Source organism: Pinus tabuliformis, chromosome 5_1, assembly GCF_031772625.1.
Source record: "Pinus tabuliformis cultivar Carrire ecotype Pingquan chromosome 5_1, CPIR1, whole genome shotgun sequence".
Taxonomy (NCBI): Eukaryota; Viridiplantae; Streptophyta; class Pinopsida; order Pinales; family Pinaceae; genus Pinus; species Pinus tabuliformis.
The window spans coordinates 238162692-238184685 of NC_142305.1; positions in this window are offsets into that span (position 1 = coordinate 238162692).

The window sequence follows — 21994 nt, forward strand, 5'->3', positions numbered from 1 at the left end:
AAAGAAGTTTAATAACAAGCGGAAACAAATAATGCTACTATAACTCAACAAGATATAGGATATGATTTAGGTGATGAAACTAAAATCACAACCATGGGAATTAGAGGTATAGCTTCTAACACAAATACTAGTTCTTTTAGCAAGTCTGTTGAATCTCAAAATGATAAAGAAAAAAGTGGACTTTTTCATATCAAGGTCATTACAAATCATACAAACATTGATACACTATTTGATAGTGGATCTAAAGTCAATCTTATTTTTGAAGCAATTGTCAAGAAAGTCAATTTACAGACTACAACTCATACAAAACCTTACCCTTTGGGTTGGGCATGTGATGATGCCAAATTGCGAGTGACAAGAAAAACTTAAATTTTCCATCATTGCTAATTTTATAGATGAGATTGAGCTTGATGTTGTACCACTTGAAATTTATGGTATTGTCTTAGGGAGTCCATATTTATATGACTGAAAATCCATATTTTATCGTCATGAGAGAACAGGTTAATAAAACTCTATAACAGGTTATTCCTCCACCATCTAAATTCTCCTCACCTGTATGGACACATTATTTATAAGTATCATCTTTTCAAATATGGAGTTGAGTATATTATTAGAGCACATCTCAAGAATGTGAACTAGATCTTGTTAGTGAAGGAAAAATGAAAAGGCTTGTGAATGCAAGGAAGAATTTTGTTTTGCTGATGATAAAAGATAAAGATATTGTTGAATCTGAAGCTTTCTCAGGATGTGATTCTAAAATCAAGCACGAATTGGTTGAAGTCATTAATACTTATGACAAGATGTTTCAGGAACCTGAAGGGTTACCTCCAAAAAGAGGAATCCAACATGAGATAAAATTGCAGTAGGATGCACCACTTTTGAATATTGGCATGTATAGAATGTTAGTCTTGGAGAATGCAAAGATCAAGAAGCAAATCCAAGAGCTAGTTGAAAAAGGAGTCATCAAACCTAGTACATCTCCTTGTGGGTCTCCTATTGTTTTGGTTCCAAAGAAATATGGTACATGGGGCATGTGTGTGGATTTCTGAGCTTTGAACAATAGTACAGTATAGAATCATTATCTTCTTCCTTGCATGATGAGTTTCTAGATAAGTTAAAGGATTTTATTTATTTTACTAAGTTATACTTGAGAAGCAGTTAACATCAGATAAGGATTGCTAAAGATAATATGAAAAACTTCTTTTAAGACAAATCAAGGATTGTTTGTGTTGGGATGGGGTCCCTAGGGGTAGAATTGAAATAACTTAGTCATTTTTGTAAAGAATTTTGTAAAAGATGTAAAGTCTCCGCGAAATGTGGATGTGAAGCGTGCAGATAGATAGGAATCAAAAGGGTCTTAGCCCCTTGTTTTTGTCGGTTTTGAAGACTCACCCATGAGCTGGGGGCCATGGTATTGTATTAGAAAGGCTATAAATAGTTGAGTAATAGAAAGTCTTATAAGTAACTTGGTATAGAGAATTGGGTGCGTTGAAAAGTTTTGTTGTCTTGAGCAAGAGCTAAGGTAGGAATGCCCTGCTTCCTCCACTTAGGTAGATAAGGGAAGGCTCTTGTAGTTAAGTGCACAGGAGGCCTGGCTAGAGTCTGCAGCTGAGTGCGTGGACCCCTACAGCCGTGTGCACGGGGTAGAAGAGTCTGTAATAAGTGAATTGAAGATTAATAAAGACAAATTTTTGAAGAATTACTAAGTATTTCCATTGAATCTATTTATGTTATAGTATGATGATTAATGATCTATTTTTTGAAATATTGAATAAATGATACGCGAATTCATTGAATCCATTTTAGTAATATATGAAATGAATGGTTATCCACTTCTGCGAAGTTAGAAGCTATTCCTCTTATGTTCTTTGATGAATCAAGTAGATCTATGTGAAACGCGATCTAGGGTTGCTTGTCGATGCACGAAAGTAGGTAACTCAACTATTTAAGGTCTGCAAGGACTGATCGTCGACCTTTGAAAAGGTCTAGAGGCAGCTTTAACTTAGTTACAGTAAATGGCCCTAGAAGTATATTGATCTGTGCGAAGGAAGAACTAAGCTTTTTAAAGACATCACACTAGTCTCTGGATGTAGAAACTTGGTTCTTGTATCCCAAAATACTGCTTCGGGTGAGACTACAACCTGCACTACGTGGGTTGTTGCTGAAAGGGCTAGAAGTGTAGGGGTTTATTGGTTGGTGCAACTAACTCTGAACCTGGGTCAGGACCCCATAAGCCAACAAATGGTTCCATTGTCGGGATCAGGATCTTCTTAAGAGATGTCTGATGTTGCATCATTGGAATCCGACTAAGAAAGAGATTGAAAAGTGGTTATATCGAAAGATTCACGAGTTTGCGGCTCAAGAAAACAAGAATCCATGCCTGTGAATGACGATTGGTTGAATAGGTATTTGTATACAAAAGTAGACAAAATCTTCTTTTGCACTTTCCCAATTGCATTATATGAGTGGTTAGCTAAATTGACAGAAAGCCAAGGAAGGTGGAAACTCAATAGTCCTATAGTGTGGACTCAAAAATTGGTGCGATGACTAGAGGAATTCAAAAACAAGATTGTGCGGGTTGTGGATCATTGGCTTGATTGAAATCTAGGAGGGTTCTATTATCACTCTAGGAAACTCTCCTAGGTTGCAGCTTGGAGATGCCTGGTAACATATAATCTTCAATATTGTTCTCTGAACTATTGGAATGAATGATGGTTTGGATCAAGCCAGATAACCATTTCAACTCTGTTTTTACTCAAGACATGCATGAACATCCTCAGCTTTACAAGGCTTTAGACCACTAATGTTCAATAGTTTGTAGATTCAATGAATAGTTGGAGAATGCTGACTGTACCAGCAAATGCATATATAAACACATATGAATGGCCAGCTACAGGAAGTAAAAGAAGCTTGCAAATCTAATTTATCAACGCAGAGATAAGATGACAGTTATCTGGCATTAGACATAGAAGAAACATGAACAACCTATTCAATTGCAAATCCAATTTATCAATGCAAAGATAAGATGACAGTTATCTGGCATTAGACACAAAAGAAATCATGAATAGACTATCCAAGTGCAAGCTTAGAACAGAAGAGAAATGGATATTGAACATGTAACAACAAAAGAAGCTTATATTTGCTAGAATGAAGATGAGAAGCTTGAGTAGAAAAGTCTCCACAGTCTCCAGAAGTTGAACCCTTATTACATTTAACTTTTAGCCATTTATAGGCCTTTTATAATGCTTCTGAGCTCTCAAAGGCTTAGAGTGTCTTAATCTATCCTCTCTATTTTTTTCAACAACTTTGATGCCATGAATAGGCATGCATGGCTCGGAGGTTTCTTCTTCTAATAGAAGAGTAACCACATTCGGGTAGTTTGCTGCGCTGGCAGGGAGCTTTCTCATGCTAGAGATGCTCCATGATCGTTCTGTTTGTTTGGCTGAGCTGCGTTGTTGATGCTCCATGATGTTTTCGTTTTGGGCTGCATCGTGTTGTGACCTTTTTTTCTTCTTTCCGGCCTCTGTCTCCCGGCAATCTATCTCTTGGCCTCTGTTATGTGGTGGAATAGGTCTTCAGGCCTTTGTAATCCCTTTCAATGTTTCCAATGATTGTTTTCTGTTTTTACACAGAAAATGCTGCAACATTGTAAAATCCCACTCATTTCTATTCTTTCAGACTTCAAAAGTCCTTAAATATCGCTTATTCCTCTATCAGGTCCGCCCTTAGGGTCACTATCGCATGTCGCAAACGACCTGTCCCAATCTTCCCTTTGTATTTTTGGAATGTGTTAAAAAACACTAAAAACCATGAAAAATCGGCTTTGGCGGACCTGGAATTCTATAAATATCATATATATAACCGTTGGGTTCGATAATCGGGTCGCACACATATATGTGTAAAGGCCCCGCCCCTTAAGGTTTCCCCAATGTGATCCTACGACGCGATGTGGCTCGTCGATCTGCACGCTTGATCGACGGTCCACATTGCATCGTTGATCACCATCACTTTGCACACTTACTCCGTCGACTTGCCTCCGTCGATTGCGACCTGCCGATCCGATCATCGGAGATCGCTGATCGGGGGTGTCTTCCACCGATACTTAAGTCATCCTCTATGCTTGGCCGATTGCGATTTTCCGCTTAGATCTGGCCTGTTGATTAGCTAGATCTAACGGCTGCTGTGCATTGCACTGTTTATGCCTCCCATACTTGGTTTTTTCACTGTTTTTCCTGGTTTTAGCCTTCTGATAGTGTATTTCTGCCCTTCCAAGGGCTCTTGGCATGTGATTGTTTCAATATTTGGATGATCTTAAGCAAATTTTGAAGACTTCAGGAGTGTTTTGAGCATAATTGGATCCATTTTTGGGCCATTTACTAACAAGGCTAATAGGTTCGTTATTGAATTTGAAGTTGATACCTCGGTTAGCTATAGCGAAGATTCTTCAAGGGACCACGAGGTAAGTACTTAAGGTCATTGAATACTTGGATTAAAATACTATTATGTTAAAAGTGGGTAATTCCATTACCTTAATGTTCAGAGCTACAAGAAGAGGAAGAATCTTTAGAAGTAACAGGCCGGGTCCAGAGTATAGTCCATTAATTGAACCTCCTTCAAGTGACAATGAACGGGTGGTGCTGACTACACCACGAAGCGTTGTTCAATTAATAAGTCAGGGTATTCCAAGGATATCTCATCTATCCACTCCACCTCCACCTCCACCGCATACTCCTTTACCTACACCTCCGTCTCCACCTCCATCATTCATCATGGTGAACAAAATGAAGATGCCAGTCTTAAAGGGCACAGGAAGTTAAGATCCAGAGCAGTTTTGGTTTGTTATGAACATTGTATGGACAACGCAACAAATCATCAATGATAATATAAATAAGGCACAGTTGGTTACCGCATCGTAGGATTGCGCGCTAACCTGGTACATTAAGTATTGTGCTGACAATCCTCATGCATCGTTAGCAGAGACTCAGACAACTTTGAACAAAGAGTTTAGTAAGACCAAATATGAGGTGCAGTCAGCAATTGAATTTAAGGAGATCCTAATGGTAGTTGATGAGACACCATGGGACTTTGATCATAGGTTGAAGTGCCAGATCAAACAGAATAACATGAAAATCTCAGATACCCAGCATCGAGACTAGTTTATCGCATCACTTTTTTTGCATTTAAGAATCAGTCTATCTCAGTAGAAGATAGCAATGCAGGCAGAAGCCTTGGAGATCACGATGAGGCTGCATGCATCACTTATTCAGGATACGAACCTGGGGGTAAAATAGATTCACTCACAGTTAGCGAGCCTGCACCTAGAATTACAGAGTTTAAATAAAGAAAAGGAGACCAAGCCAGAAGTGCATGCAAAGGTTTGGTACTTTAAGTGTAAAGTCCATGGGAACGATAAAGATCATTGTCCAATTTATGTGAATTATCTTATGGCGGGGGGGGGGGAAACCCCCCTGAAGCTAGAAGCCCCAATCGAGCCAAGCACAGGAGTTGCACTATGGTGCACCATTTGTCAAGTCACTAGGAAACATGCGACATATAACTACCACTTGCTTCAGAAGTTCGTTCAGACACCCCAATAGTTGTTTTGCAATTTCTGTAAATCCGTGGGCCATGATGAGTGCCATTGTCAAATTTATGAGCTGATGATGGAAAGAACCCTACTTACCATATCTAAGCAGAAACTCGGCCTCTAGATCAAGGCACAGGAGGAGCGCGTGGGGGTTTTCAAGGCCGAGGATGAGGAGGAGGAGGAGGACCTAGTAGAGGTCGTGGTTAGATTATCTGCTACAACTGCGGACAATGAGGGTACTTCGCACAAGATTTCTCGAATCCTACACACCCTACGTGTAAATACTATAGACAATTCAACCATGCCATAGAAGAATGTCTGGTGTTAATAGCTAAAATGCAACATCAGTAGCCTACGTAGAATTTACAAATGATGAGGGTTGAGCCCTGCGAGGAGGATTAGAGCATTAATATTGTACTAAGAAGTGGTATGACGACTGGTGCAGATAAAGGTAAGCAATCTGAAGAAGATAGATGGGTACGCAAAGCTCTTGAGAAATAATTCGCCTTTGACCTTAATCGTGCTAAGGAAACATTCATGGAGGCAAAGAAGATCTTCACTGAGGCCTCCACCTCACGAAGCCAAGAAAAGACACCAGAAACCAGTGTAACACAAGAGGTTGACTCTTTCATACTCACTACATTTTTGGAGACCTGCATGAAGTTACTACGCGACAAAAAGGTTGTGGAAGGATTGCAGGACTTAATAGACAAGTGCGCCAATAAGGAAAAGACTCCTATGGAGCAGTGCATGGTTAGAAATATCAATAAGCATAAGGCACAAACAGGAAGTGAGATGCGACTAACAGTGCAGATAGGTGATTATGAAATGGACCAAGTAATTTTGGGTCTGGAGACCGATGCGAATGTTCTACCAAAACATACATGGGAAAGGAAGGGGAGACCCGTGCTGCAGTGGTCTTCGATTCATCTCCAAATGGAAAATCAACATAAAATCATCCCCATGGGATGATTATATGGAGTAATGGTTTATATTGAAGGTGTGAGTGCATTAGCAGACTTTGAAGTTATAGAAATTGTCAATGATAATAATCCCTACCCTGCACTCCTAGGAATTGACTGGGCTATTGACATGAATGGGGTCATTAATTTGAAGAAGAGGACAATGTCCTTTGAAAAAAAGTTGCTAAGTCTTATAATGACACTAGATCCTATGGAAGGGGCATGCTATACTAAACCAGTCCTCAATTATGTAGAAAGTAATGATGAGTTGGATCAAATCTAGAAAATAACAGCACGAGGTCAAGATTGGATCAATCCAACGGTGGATGGATGGATTGCATGGGACCGGGAGAGATCCTACACTTCTGACTCAGATGAGGAATTAGAGCATTGGAAAAACAGCTTCATGAAGTATCTACATTGCGATGCAACATGATGACGAAGTCACTGCATTGCATTTCATTAGAGGTAAGAAATCTACCTTATTATGATGGTTTGACTGACGTAGATATGTTTTTAAATGAATTTGAGCATGAAGTCCCTGAAGACCACTATTTTCAAGCATTGGAGTTGGAACTGCGTGCTACACCCACATGGTGCTAAGGTATGAATAAGCATATATTTGTTGGATGGTGAGATTACAGGCTAATACAAGAATGATTGAGAAGTATAATGGGAGGGATGATCTGTGTGATCACCTAGCAAAGTGGACTGAGGCGTGGGGGATGGAACCGCAGCTAGAATGGGTACATATATTTTTTCCATACCTTGGATATAATCCCCATGAACTGGCATCTCGAAACAGATATCCTCCATGGCATTGCGGAATGGGATATATTGAAGGAAGGTTTCTTATTGACTTTGAGCTTTGAATATGGGTTTTCAATCATCGATGAAGCGCTTCAAGAAATTAAAGTGGTTATCTTCAGGACACCGAAGGAACTGATGGAATGGACCCAACCGGATTGGAGCACCCAGCTGCGCCACACATTGGAATGCTATAATGTGACCACTGAAGAGGAGGATGAAGACTCAAGGAATATCAATATTCCAGAGACAGAAGGGAATCACGAAGTAGAAGGACCACAAGTAGAGAATCGATACATCTTTGCACCTTTGAAAACAAGACAAGTAAACATTGGCACTGAAGAAGAATCAAAGTTCGTGAATATTGGAGACTATTGGGATGATGCTATAGTAGACAAAGTTGTTGAATTACTTTGCGAATACCAGGATCTCTTCCCCACTAAGTTTTCAAACTTAAAGGGCATACTTGGTGATTTGGGCATCGTGAGGATCACATTGAAGCTGGATGTGAAACCTATTAAACAGATGCCTTATCGTCTTAATCATAAATATAAGGAGAAGGTTCACCAAGAGCTGGATAAAATGTTGGAGGTAGAAATTATAGAACCTGTTGAAGAGTCTGACTGGGTGATCCTAATGGTAGTCCAAGAGAAGAAACAAAAGGGAGAAATAAGATTCCACATAGATCTGCGGAAGAACGATGCATGTGTTCATGATCCATTTCCGATGCCATTTACAGATGAAGTGTTAGACAATGTCGGAGGGAAGGAGGCCTATTCCTTTACTGAGGGGTTTTTCGGTTATCATCAAATTAAGATTGCCCTAGAGGATAGAAGCAAAACCACCTTCGCAACAGAGTGGGGTTTGTTTTAGTACATTGTTATGCCGCTTGGATTGAAGAACTCACCTGCAATATTTTTGCATGTAGTCATAGTAGCGTTTAAAGAATTCATTCATAAATTTCTAGAAGTATACTTTGATGACTAGACTGTGTTTGGCTTGGTGAAGCGAAATGTAGCAAGTCTACACCTTATGTTGGATAATTGTCGAAGATACTAGATGGTGCTGAATTTGAAAAAATTATATTATGTGTTCCTTTTGGGATCTTGATGGGCCATGTTGTGTGCAAGCAAGGATTTATGGTGGACCTTGCAAATATTGCAGTTATTGTGAACTTGGAGGCCACTAGGAACGTGAAGCAGTTGCACACGATGTTGGGACACACGGGATACTATAGAAAATTCATTAAATCTTATGCTCAAATTACCGCACCAATGGAGAAGTTGTTGAAAAAGGATGCAATGTTTTGTTGGGATGAAGAATGTCAGCGCAACTTAGATGTGTTAAAGGAAAATATGGTGAATGCATCGATCCTTGTATTCCCCGATTGGAAAAAGGAGTTTCATGTACATGTGGATGCTTCTTGCATTGCGTTGGGTGCAGTACTAACACAGGTAGGCGAAGGCAAATTAGACCATCCTATAGCCTTCACAAGAAGGAATTTATCAAAGGTTGAGAAAAATTATTCAATGATAGAGCGCGAGGGGTTGCCCATGGTCTACACGTTGCAAAAATTTAGACATTATTTGTTAGGGGGACATTTCAATATGTATACAGATCATTATGCCTTAAAGTAACTGGTCAATAAGCCTATGTTGGGGGGAAAGATTTGCAAGTGGTTGTTATTATTTTAGGAGTACAATTTTGAAGTGATTGTGAAGCTAGGGAGGTTGAATGTCAGACCTGACCATCTGTCGAGGATTGACATAGGCAAAGAACCCAATAATTTGGACAAAGGGTTGTGAGATGCGCAAATCTCTACAATATGTGTAGTCGATTACCATTTTGCTGAAATTATTGACTTCTTAACTACAGGGATGGCACTTGAAGGATATAAAAACAGCAGAAGAAATAATTAGTAGTTCACATAGCCGATTTTTCTATAATTGCAGGACATTTGTACAAAATGGTGGTCGATGAATATTGCGGAGATATGTGCAAGATTTTGAGCGTGATAGTATTCTCTCTGAAGCTCATGGGGGAGATGTGGAGGCCAAGGGAAAGCAACCGCGCATAAGATTTTGCACACAATATTATGATGGCCAACATTGAAAAAAGATTCCAAAACAAACTGTAAGGCGTGTGATGCTTGTCAACAAATTGGTGGACCGTCGCGAAGGGACGAACTACCGCTACATCCTCAAGTATCTTTGCAAGAATTTGAGAAGTGGGCGATCGATTTTATTGGGCCAATTCAACCCTCCAACAAGAAAATGGGCGCGGCGCTACATTATCACTGCGACAAAATATTTAACCAGATAGGTAGAAGCACAACTAGTAAAAGATTGTACAAGGGATACGACAACAAAATTCTTGTTTGAGTATGTCTTAACAAGGTTTGGATGCCCAAAATTTTTTATGAGTGATAGGGGTACACATTTTTTGAATGAAACAATCAATGCGATGTTGGAGGAGTTTCAGGTATATCATCAGAAGAGTACACCATATCACCCACAGGAAAATGGGACAATCGAAGCTTTTAACAAAATTTTGGAGAACACATTGACAAAGATCTGTAACGCGCAGTGGAATGATTGGAATGTACACGTACTTGCACTACTATGGGCCTATAGGACAACCTGTAAGAAGTTGATAGGGAAAACTTCATTCATATTAATCTATGGGGCCGAAGCAGTGATGCCTATGGAGTACATTGTGCCTAGTCTGTGCATAACAGCTTTGACGGATATGGTGGATCACGAGGCCTTGCAAGAACGACTCACGTAACTAATGGAGGAGGATTGATTTTTGGTAGGATTCCACCAACAAGTGCAGAAGGAACGTGAAAACACATGGCATGGTCGCCATATCAAGCTTCACACATTCAAGCTAAATGATTTGGTGTTTTTATATGATAGCAAGTTCATGAAGTTTCCGAGAAAGTTTCAAATGCACTAGTTGGGGCCGTATGTCATCAAAGAGATTACGAATGGTGGCGTAGTTCAACTCGCGAAGATGAATGGGGAACCCTTCCTTGGAAAATTAAATGGAAGTAGGTTTAAGCTATACACAGGGTATCTTGCCCCTGTGCGATGACTATATGGTAGCAGGACAGTCTCAGTAATCCATGCAGTTGCAAGGGATTGCAGGACTATAAACTACGCTGCCCAACTAGGAGAAAAGCTTAATTGGTAGGCTGTGCGCCGAATACTATGGAGCTTCAAACATTGACCAAGGCATTCAGTGATCTCTGCCAGAAAGTGGAACAACTAGTCGAGTGACTCGAGGGCGAGTCACGATCTTTGTGTTGGGGGCCTGTTGGGATGGGGTCCCTAGGGGTAGAATTGAATTAACTTAGTCATTTTTGTAAAGAATTTTGTAAAAGATGTAAAGTCTCCATGAAATGTGGATGTGGAGTGCGCAGATAGATAGGAGTCAAAGGGGTCTTAGCCCCTTGTTTTTGTTAGTTTTGAAGACTCACCCATGAGTCGGGGGCCATGGTATTGTATTAGAAAAGCTATAAATAGTTGAGTCATAGAAGTATTAGAAGTAACTTGGGATAGAGAATTGGGTGCATTGAAAAGTTTTGTTGTCTTGAGCAAGAGCTAAGGTAGGAATGCTCTGCTTCCTCCACTTAGTTAGAGAAGGGAAGGTTCCTGCAGCTGAGTGCGTGGGAGGCCAGGGTAGAGTCCGCATCTGAGTGCGTGGACCCCTACAGTTGTTTGCGCGAGGTAGAAGAGTCTGTAATCAGTGAATTGAGGATCAATAAAGACAAATTTTTGAATAATTACTGAGTATTTCCATTGAATCTATTTGTGTTATACGTTGTTGATTAATGATCTGTTTTTTGAAATATTGAATGAATGCTACGTGAATTCATTGAATTTGTTTTAATAATATTTGAAATGAACGTTTATCCACTTCTACAAAGTTAGAATCTATTTCTCTTATGTTTTCTGATGAATCGAGTAGATTTATGTGAAACCCAATCTAGGGTTGCTTGCCGATGCACGAAAGTAAGTAAATCTATTGTTTAAGGTCTGCAAGGACTGGTTGTCAACCTTCGCAAAGATCTAGAGGTGGATTTAACTCAGTTATAGTAAAGGGCCCTAGAAGTCTATCGATCTGCGTGGAGGCAGATATAAGGCATTGAAAGACATCACACTAGTATCTGGATGTAGAAACTAGGTTCTTGCATCCCTCAATAGTGCTTCAGGTGAGACTACAACCTGTGCTATGTGGGTTGATGCCGAAAGGGCCAAAAGTGTAGGGTTTTGTTGGTTGGCGCAACTAACTCTAAACCTGGGTCAAGACCCCCTAGGCCAGCAGCTTAAATAGTCAGTTATGTCATTTGGCTTTTGCAATGCACCTACTACATTCATGAGAGTTATGAATGATGTATTGTAATCATTCGTTGATGAGTTTTTCATAGTCTACTTAGATGATATTCTAATTTTTATTAAGACTCGTGAAGATCATGTCAAGCATGTAAATCAAGTTCTAGATGCCTTGGAAAAGGAAAATTTGTATTCAAAGATGTCTAAATGTGAATTTGAGAAAACCTCTTTGGTTTACTTAGTTCATATTGTAGGAGGCGGTGAACTTAAAATTGATCCCTCCAAAGTTGAAGTCATTGTGAATTGGCCTAAACCCAATAATGTAACAGAAGTTAGGAGCTTTTTGGTAGCAACCCAATATTGGAGAAAGTTTATTGCTAACTTCTCATCTATTGCAACACCATTACATGCTTTAACAAGTGTGAAGCAACTCTTTTAGTGGGGAGGCAAGTAGCCAAAAGCCTTCAACACTTTGAAAGATAAAATTAGTACAGAACCAATTCTAGCACTTCCAAATCTCAAGCATAATTTGAAATTCAAATAGATGCAAGTGAATATCCTACGAGGCCAATGTTGATGCAACATGGTAAGTCAAGATGTTATCATTTTGAGACATTTTCCAATGCAGTAATTAACTATCCAACTTATTATAAAGAGTTGTACAATTTGGTACAAAGTGTGAAGAAATGGAAGCATTATTTGATGGGTAAAGAAATGATTATTCATACTAACCATCAACCTTTGCAATATCTTCAATCGAAAACCAAGCTACAACAAGATAGACATTCTAGATGGATGGGATTTTTGTAGCAATTTCATTTGGTCATCATGTATAAGAAAGGTATTTACAACAAAGATGCAGATATGTTATCAAGGCCTATTATTAATGCATCTTTCATTCTTAAGAATAACTCAGTCATGCATGAAAGTTAAATTGAACAATATGCTCAAGATGAAGATTTTAAAGATGTTTATGCAACTTTGGGTCAAGGAAATCATGTTGAAGAGTTGGATTATCATGTTCATAACAAGTTGTTGTATCATCTTAGAAAGTTGTGTATTCCACAGGGTGAAAGAGTTAATTTCATAAAGGAATCCCATACTTATCTTACTATGCTAGTCACTTTTGTGTGGGAAAAATAATTGCTCAACTGCAGAGGTATTATTATTGGCCTCGTATGAATGAAATTGTATCAAGATATGTAAAAGGATGTTGTATGTGCGCTTCTAGTAAGACAAGTAATAGGAAATTGGGTTTGTACATTCCACTTCCTATCCCTTCTCATCCTTGGGAAAGTGTTTCTATGGATTTTGTAGGGGGAATACCTATGTCTAGAAAAGGTCATGATTATTTATATGTTGTAGTGGATCATTTTAGCAAAAATGTGTGCGTTAATGCCTTGTAAGAAATAGGTCACATCTAAAACAAATGCACAGATGTTCATCCAGAATGTATGGGTTCACTTTGGGTTACCCACTTCTATTATTTTTTATCGAGATTCTTGATTTATTAGGAATATTTGATCGAGTTTATGGGAACTCATGGACACAAAGTTGAAGAAGAGCACAACATTTGATCCATAAATTGATGGTCAAACATAGGTAAGGAACATAATAGTAGTGCATCTCCTTTGTGGATGTTGTGGTAATAATCCTAAGCTTTGGGATGAACATTTACATTACATATAGCATACCTACAATCATGCCAAACATTCATCTATACAACTATCTCCATTTGAAGCTTATTTGGGTTATTTGCCAAAGTATCCTTTGGATTTTATCTTTGGTAAAGAAATTGCAGTGGATGGACATAGTGATGTAGACAAAGCTAAGAATTTCATTGAAAAAATTCAGTTAGTGCATCAAAGAGTACATGAATAGCTAGAGAAAATCCAAGCCAAGTATAGAGAAATACATGATAAGCATCAGGTTGATCATGATTTCCAAGTGGGAGATCAAGTTTGGTTGTACCTCAGCAAGTAAATATTGCAAGGTGACGGTAAAAGGCTCAAACCAATCATATATGGTCCTTCTAAAATTTGGGAAAAGATTGGTAATAATGTTTTCCAATTAGATTTTCCACCTTATATGAAAATTTATTCTGTTGTGAATGTGGAAAAATTGAGATTGTATGATCCTCCTATGACTGTTGATCTAGAGGAGAATGTTCAAATTCCATCTGTAGAATAATTTTCTCCTGAATACTTGAATGAGTTGTTGGAAGACATTATTCTTAACAGAAGAATAAGGAATGCACACAGGGGCAAGTGGAGTGTCTTCATGTGGGGCTCAAGGATACTAATACAAATAAAGGAAGGTCGATAGATATCTAGAAAGTGAGTTAGTTTTACCCTCACTTACTTTTTGAGTAAAAATAGACTTTTGGTGGTCCAAAAGATTCCATTAGGGAGGAGTGATCTAGGGGATCCGAAAAATGCTCAAACGTCAAAGTGCTCAAAATATACAAACAATAGTTCCAAGTCATAAAGATATTATTCTGATTCATATGATGCTTGAATCACCTCAATTCGACATTGTATGAGCAAAGTTATCGCGTTCTGAAGTTTTGGCCAAACAATAAAAAGGTCAACATGTAGGGTTGACTATACATGGTACATATGCTAATGTGGAAGTTTTAATCCTTACATGGTATAGATGGCTAGGAGTATGGAAATTTCAAGGAAGATCCAATTAGAACAGGACACGTGGACCAATCATGTGAGGGAAAGTGGTCCTGATGTCATTCGTTGATTGGGTGTATGGTTAGTTTGTTGGGCCAATCACAGACCACCACATGGGCCAATCAGAGGGTGCCACATGGCCCTATGAGAGGTCTTCATGTGACCTTGGTTCATGTGTCAATTTTTTTTGTGGGCTAGATTAGCCTCTGCAGGATCCAAACCTCCAACCTCCAGCACAACAAATCACCACCAAACCGTTGGGCCACAGGTACTGTTTGTTAAATCTTAGTGGGTCATTTATATTTATTGTGTATGGGTCGATTGTTTTGGGGAGAGGGTTGGGTCGGAAGGCTCATCTGACTAGCCCAACCAAGGTTCTATGCATATCCATGTGACTGACATGACGACAAAGGCAGGGGCGTCATGTGAGGTTAGGACCCCGGTTCCATTACGGTGATATGACTGGCACAGAGGCGGAGATTAGGTGCATGGCCTATGTACCATGAGCCATGGTTACATGAACTCCAAGGAACCATCATCAGAATAATAGGAGGGGTCAGGCATGTGGCGTTACCACCCACGCCCTTGGCCATATGTTTTTTAAATATGACCGATGACAGGCATCACGGGGTGTGAGCCGACAACCAATAAAAAAATAGTATATATCTATATCTATATCTATATATATATATATATATATATATATATATATATATATAGATATATATATATATATATGAACCTCACAATGAAACTGACCCCGCTGGATCGAACCTAGAACCTTTGGGCTACCATTACAATGCCTAATATTTAGGCCATGTGCCATATTGTTGAATGTTTTGGGAACGAATTCCATTTTGTTGCAAAGTTTTGTCAATGCATAATTTTGAAGAGGTATTTCTTCAGCATTGGGAGGCCTTTTTTAGTGCAACAAGATCATAGACAAGGGTTTTTAAACATTTTGGACAACATGAGAGCATTATTTTTTCATATTGAGGCTTATATTTTGATGTAATGAGAATTTTAGCATCTTAATAAAGCGGTCACCATTGGAAGTTGGACACGGGAACGTAGCCCAAGATGGGTGAACTCCATTATCAATTTGCACTTTTCTTATATTTCATTTTTATCCTCTTTTAGCTAGAAAAAAATTGCAAATTAATTTATGGTTTTGTACTTTCACAGTTTCGATATGTTACGTAAAAGGACATAAAATAACCTATAAATTAATCAATAAAACCTTCACTTTTATTTTTGGATCATTGACTTCCTAAGTATCTCTTTCAACTATCCAGTATTGGTATGTAGGATCTGGTACCCAAGTAATTTCTCTATCTAGTTCTAATGGTGTCTCTATCTTTATTTCTATAAAATTCCTAAGGGGTTTACTCTGTTTCCTAAGATGTATATTTGGGAAGTATTTTATTTTTTTAAGGTTTACACGAGTTTGGTCATTCATATGGTTTAACATAGTCTGCATAAATAGTGTGTTTAGTTTACATAATTGATATAGTTTACCGTCCTCACAAGCATTGATCCCTCACATCAATATTTATTTTTCCATCCTAACACTCATAGACCTCAAAGTTTATTGGCAGTCGAGACTGTGTTTAGCCCCCCCAGTTTTGTCACCCTTTACCACCTTTAAAATTGTGGTGAAAAGAGCTTTTGGGAGGTTTAGGTCTTCTCCACCTTGGTGCATTTCCTATTATGCTAACAATATTGCCCTTTGTTGAAATACCTCACATTTTCTCCTTGTCAATTTGGTTTCATGTCTGTTGAAAAATCATCAAGGCAATATTGCAGTGAAGTCACATTATCCTTTTCATGTACATATCCAATCGACTATGCCACCTTGACAGAGAATGGTAAGTCGTAGGGGGGGCTCCAACAATGGGACTAGTTCTCATTCTAGTAGTTTGTTTGGATGGAATTCTATGGCAGTTGTGTTAGACATTATCCCCCAGGAAGTTAGAATAGCGATTTGACAACTTGAGTCTTGGGAATTTGGAGACAAAGCTTATTTTTTAGACTCTAAAGTGGGTAACTTGGAATTCAATTGGATTCCAGACCCTGGTAAATTTCATAAAAGAAAAGTAAATTTTTTACATGTTGTTGCAGGTTACCAATAGTTTGATTCCCTGCTTCATTTAGTCATGAGGGAAAAACAAGTGGACCTTTACAAGATATTTGTAGGACAGGAGGACTTGAAAGGCCTTCTTAGAAGCATACGGTACATTTTAAATAATATTCTAATACATATAAAAATGGTGGAGAAGTATGTTGTGTCGAATTCAGATTCTGACTCAAAAAATACTTTTGACACCCCAGTAGTGATCAACACTCCATAGGTCAACATTGCACCAACTATTCCAACGGTCAAGCCTGCACCATCTACTTCTACTGCTCTGAAATACCCTCCTCCCACATCTACCCAAGTAACTGACTAATCATGGTAAACGAGTGATGAAGAGTTACTATGATATGATTCAAATCCCTATGTTTTAGTTAAGGAAGTGGAAGTGTCAAAACACACTACACAGACCTTCTAGACATATTGCAGAACCCCCAGGAGCCATCCAAATCTTCCAAGTGACTAGCCCTTGAGATAAACTGACCTTTTATTGCATTAAACCCTCAGTCGTTCCCATAACATGGGCATGACTGAGTCTGGAAACCTATATTCACTCCCACAACATGGGCATTCATGCGACTGGGGACTTTCCAGGTATTTTTGTACTTGTGACTCCTAATTTTGTGCCACTTCTTCATGGGTAGGGCTCAAGTCACTACCCAGAACTCCATGAAACTTCCAAAAATGAAATATAACATCAGAACAATGATACAAATGCAATTACTTGAACAAGGACTTGACTGGACCCCTACTAGCCATGACAGGCATTTCGTCAAACATGTCACAAATATGCATTCTATGGGTTTAATTAACAGATTTGAGGATAGGGTTCTCATACTTATATGAGAATCATTAAGAAGCATTGATTCCTCATCATAATAACTGCATTACCATCTATTAAGCCATATATTCATTGTACATTCAATGATTAACCAAAACATGATGAGAGCCATACATTTTCACTTTCATAAAACTCATTCATAACCAGCATATAAACAACATAAATATCAAGGATATAACATCCATATAAGGCACATATAAACAAGTATATTTACCCATAAAATAACAAGGAGAAAGAGAGCTCTTATTGATGACTTCATTAGCCAAACAGGTATGGGACTTCAAAGAACCACCCTGCCATAGACTAGGATGAACCAAATATTTCTTTCAGCCTTTCCAAAGCCTTTCCTATTGCCTTTCCAAAGTCGTTTCTATTGCCTTTGCCAATTTCCTTAGCCATAATAAACCAAATGAACACCCACTCAGATGTTTTTCCCATCATTTAGCTTGGAATACGTGTCCCATGACCTTGGTCTTATATTTTTTACATGAATTTTTAACCAGGGATGTTACAGAACCCTCCCCCTTGCAGGAACACCATCCTTAGTGTTCAAGGGAACTTACAACCAACAAGACTACTGACAACCAAAAAATACTTCCGATGGAGATTTATAACATAGCTCGTTGTAGTATTTACAATGACCACTGCTAAAACATGACAAACATACTATTTACTGGAGCCTTATAACACAATTCATTACAACATTTACAATAATAACCACATATACTCATACACATTTGCTTCAACCAACAAATAATCATACTGTCTATGGAGCTTTATAAATCTAGCTTGATACAGTGTTTACAATAACATACACATATGCACATTTTCTCAACCAGCAAATAAAAGGATACAATGACTGCATCTGTAACAAGGGAATCCAGAGGCTCACACCTCCACCCTCAAAGTAGTACCAGGATTCACCTCCTTTCGAGGAAATCCATAATCCATTTCCAAAGTCAAAGTTCATCCAATATCTAGTGCTACAATCATTTGCCACTTGTCCTCTCAGTGAACAATTATCGGGTCATTGTGCCAGGGCACACTCCCAATGTGCATTTGATTCCATTTGGGAATGCTAATGACCAAAAAAAAATGCATTATCAATCTTCCCTTCTTTGCTACACAGTAGCTCAGGAAATTTGGTCATCCCCTTCTGTGCAGTGACACACCTTCCAAGTTCCGCGGGCATCCCCTTCTTTGCTGCACATTCCTTCAGGTGATCCCTCCCTTGGAAAGGCTTCCTCGCATCAAAAGGTCAAATAACCAAGGCATATACCTTCCTCAAAAACATCATATCGGTCATAGTATGCTCATGGAAATCAATGGACATTATTGGGTACCAATTTCCCACAATTGCCCTGCTCCTAAAGTGCTTTACCAACATACTGCTGCATGTTCCAATTCCTTTCACTGACACTGCTAATTCTTGCAATCAATTTCAACCACCCAACCGAGAATGTTCATGCATTCTAGTACCAAGCACATAATTTCCATTAGATTCAAAAGGAATTGAAATATATCAAAAGCATACCTCATTCGTAGCCCATCAATAAGGTACACTTGCAATTATTTTTACTTCCTGTCACAACAAGTCAAACTAACTGTTTGATTAAATCATTATGAATAAACATATTACATCTGGTTAGCTCAAAACACAACCATCATAAATTAAAATCATGAATCACATGAAATCATCATAAACCATAATCATAAATCACATGTAACCATCATAAGTGAGAATCATAGATCACATGCATAATAAAATTGAAATAAAATACTGATACTTATCCTTCATCAATCCTTACTTATGCCTTTGTTATTTTTGTACACACACTGATCGATTTCCACACCCGAAAAACACCTACTGCCTTTTCTTCTGTTTAATCATGTACACATACACATAGTGTACATCACAACACATATATCCACACACAGCATACAACAAAACACAATACGTACAACTACACCTGATATACATCATGACACATACACCTACACCCGATATACATGATGACACAATACATACTCCTACATCCGGTGTACAATAAAATACACATACGTACACAAAGTACAACACGATGAATACACATGTCACGATACCACAATTAAAAAATGCACATACATAGTATTAAATTCCCACAATAAAACATGTACGACATTCACAAAATATCACATGTACACCATTACTATAGGCACAACATGTACATAGTACCACCTGTAAAAAACACCACCTGCACAACGTGTATACAATACCACATGTACACGACACCATTTGCATAACATGTACACAACACCACATGTACATCGCACCACTTTTACAATGTGTACACAATACCACATGTACACATCACCACATGTACAACATGTACACGACACCACATGTACACAACACCACATGCATGACATGTACACAACATCTCCTGCAGACAACACCTCATGTAGAACATGTACATGACACCACATGCACACGACACCACATGTACAATCATGATCCTGTCAGACAACGAAATACATACAACATATATACATATAAACATTAACATTAAACAATCATGATCCATGATGTGTAGAAATTTTGAATAATTTAACACATATTCAACAGAGATTATCCTGATCATGTACTATTGCGGAATACATACACAATACATAAGCTCCTCTACGTTGATCATCAATATAGCAGCATCAATAACAATAAAACATCAAGAGCATTCACACATTAACACAGTATGTAACCCGGGGAAAGCATCTCGCTAAAAACCCCACACTATATGTATATTAATGATTGAGACCATGTAACATTATAAAGTACAATGCTTATCACAAGAAATCCAGTACCAGCTCCACCTGTTACACATAATACAGCTAAGATCTAATCTCCAAATCATTCCACTGCTTGCCTGCCTCCACTGCTCAATACCTACTCAAGGATTAATGAGAATGGTTTACCAAACTCGTATTTCACCTCCAAAGAATCACTCACACTGTGTTAGACGTGAGCAGAGGCTATAATACTGGGAAAATACATGAGCAAACTCATTGACATACTCAATCCCTTAATTGTGCAAGATCTGATGCACAACTATAGTCACAACTGATAGCAATCTGATTCTCTAACACCTGTCCCTGTTGAACTGAACATGCACTGACATGCAACTGAGTTAACTGATGTATTCTATAGTTGTATTATGAGTTAATAATTAGTTTAACAACTCATCATTATTCTATTTGCAGTTAGACTAACTACAACTAGTTTAACCAAGTCAAATTGAACACAACTCCATCAACTCCACAATCAACTCCACCAAACTCAACTGATTGAGTTCTAACTGAAGTCATGCATGCAACAACTCAACTGACTCATAAGAAAGCGTACCTCCTTCTGACAGCTGCATGGGCCACATCTGTAGCTCAAACTGAAGTGCTCCAAGAGAATAAGATCAAGTTTATAGTCCAAATATTATTATAAGACAATAATATTTGACTTTTCTATTTTGGACAACCAGTCTAAAAATAGACTTTGATCACTCCTGCTGTGATCACTCCTGCTGTGGTCACTCCTACTGTGATCACTCCTGCTGTGGTCACTCCTGCTGTGATCATCCCTGCTGTGGTTACTCCTGCCGTGATCATCCAGGCTGGGATCCAAAAATAGAACTTGCGCCATAATTTGCCTGCGGGCCCACTTAGTGAAGGCGACTCTTTTCACTAAGCTCCATCATCTTGTTGCAATCTCAACACTCCCTCTCGACAAGATATGGATTATCAGCAACCCCTACCCTGCCTCGGTGGTACTCAAATTTTCTCCTGGTGAGAGCCTTCGTCAGAATATCAGCATCCTGATCCTCCGCTGCACACAATCTCTGATATGATGGTACCTGATCTCAATATGCTTAGATCTATCATGAAATACAGGATTAGCCGAGAGTTTAATGCAACTCTGGTTATCACAGTAAATCACAGTAGGATCCAAATGAGAACTAAACAAACCAACCAGGATCTTCCTCATCCATATAGCCTCGCATGCAGCCAAACTTGCTTCCATATACTCGGCCTCCACTGAACTGAGTGCCATGGATCTCTGCTTCCCGATGTACCAAGAAACTGTTGTCGATCCAATATTGAGGACCCCTCCTGATGTGCTCTTTCTATCCGTTGGGCTCCCTGCCCAATCTGCATCCGTGAAGCCACATAGCTTCACCTCATCCTCCTGTCTGTACCACAAACCATATCCCGATGTGCCTCTCAAATAACGCAATACATGGTTGCCCGCCTTCCAGAAGAGCTTGGTAGGCTTAATGATAGCTTGTGAAAGTTGTTTAACTGCATAGCATATATCAGGTCGTGTATTGACCAAATACATCAGCGACCCCACCAATTGTCGATAAACAGTGGCATCCACTTCTTCTCCTGAAGTGGCATCCTCCTTCCTCCAACCTCCAGGAAGAGGAGTATCAACAGGCTTGCAGCCATGCATGTTGAACTTCTCCAGTATCTCCCGAGCATACTTGCCCTGAGAAACAAACAGTCCACCACTGCGCTGCCATATTTCCAATCCTAGGAAATAGTGAAGGAGGCCCAAGTCCTTCATCTCAAACTCTGTAGCAAGATCCTTCTTGCATGACAGTATCAATAGCTCATCACC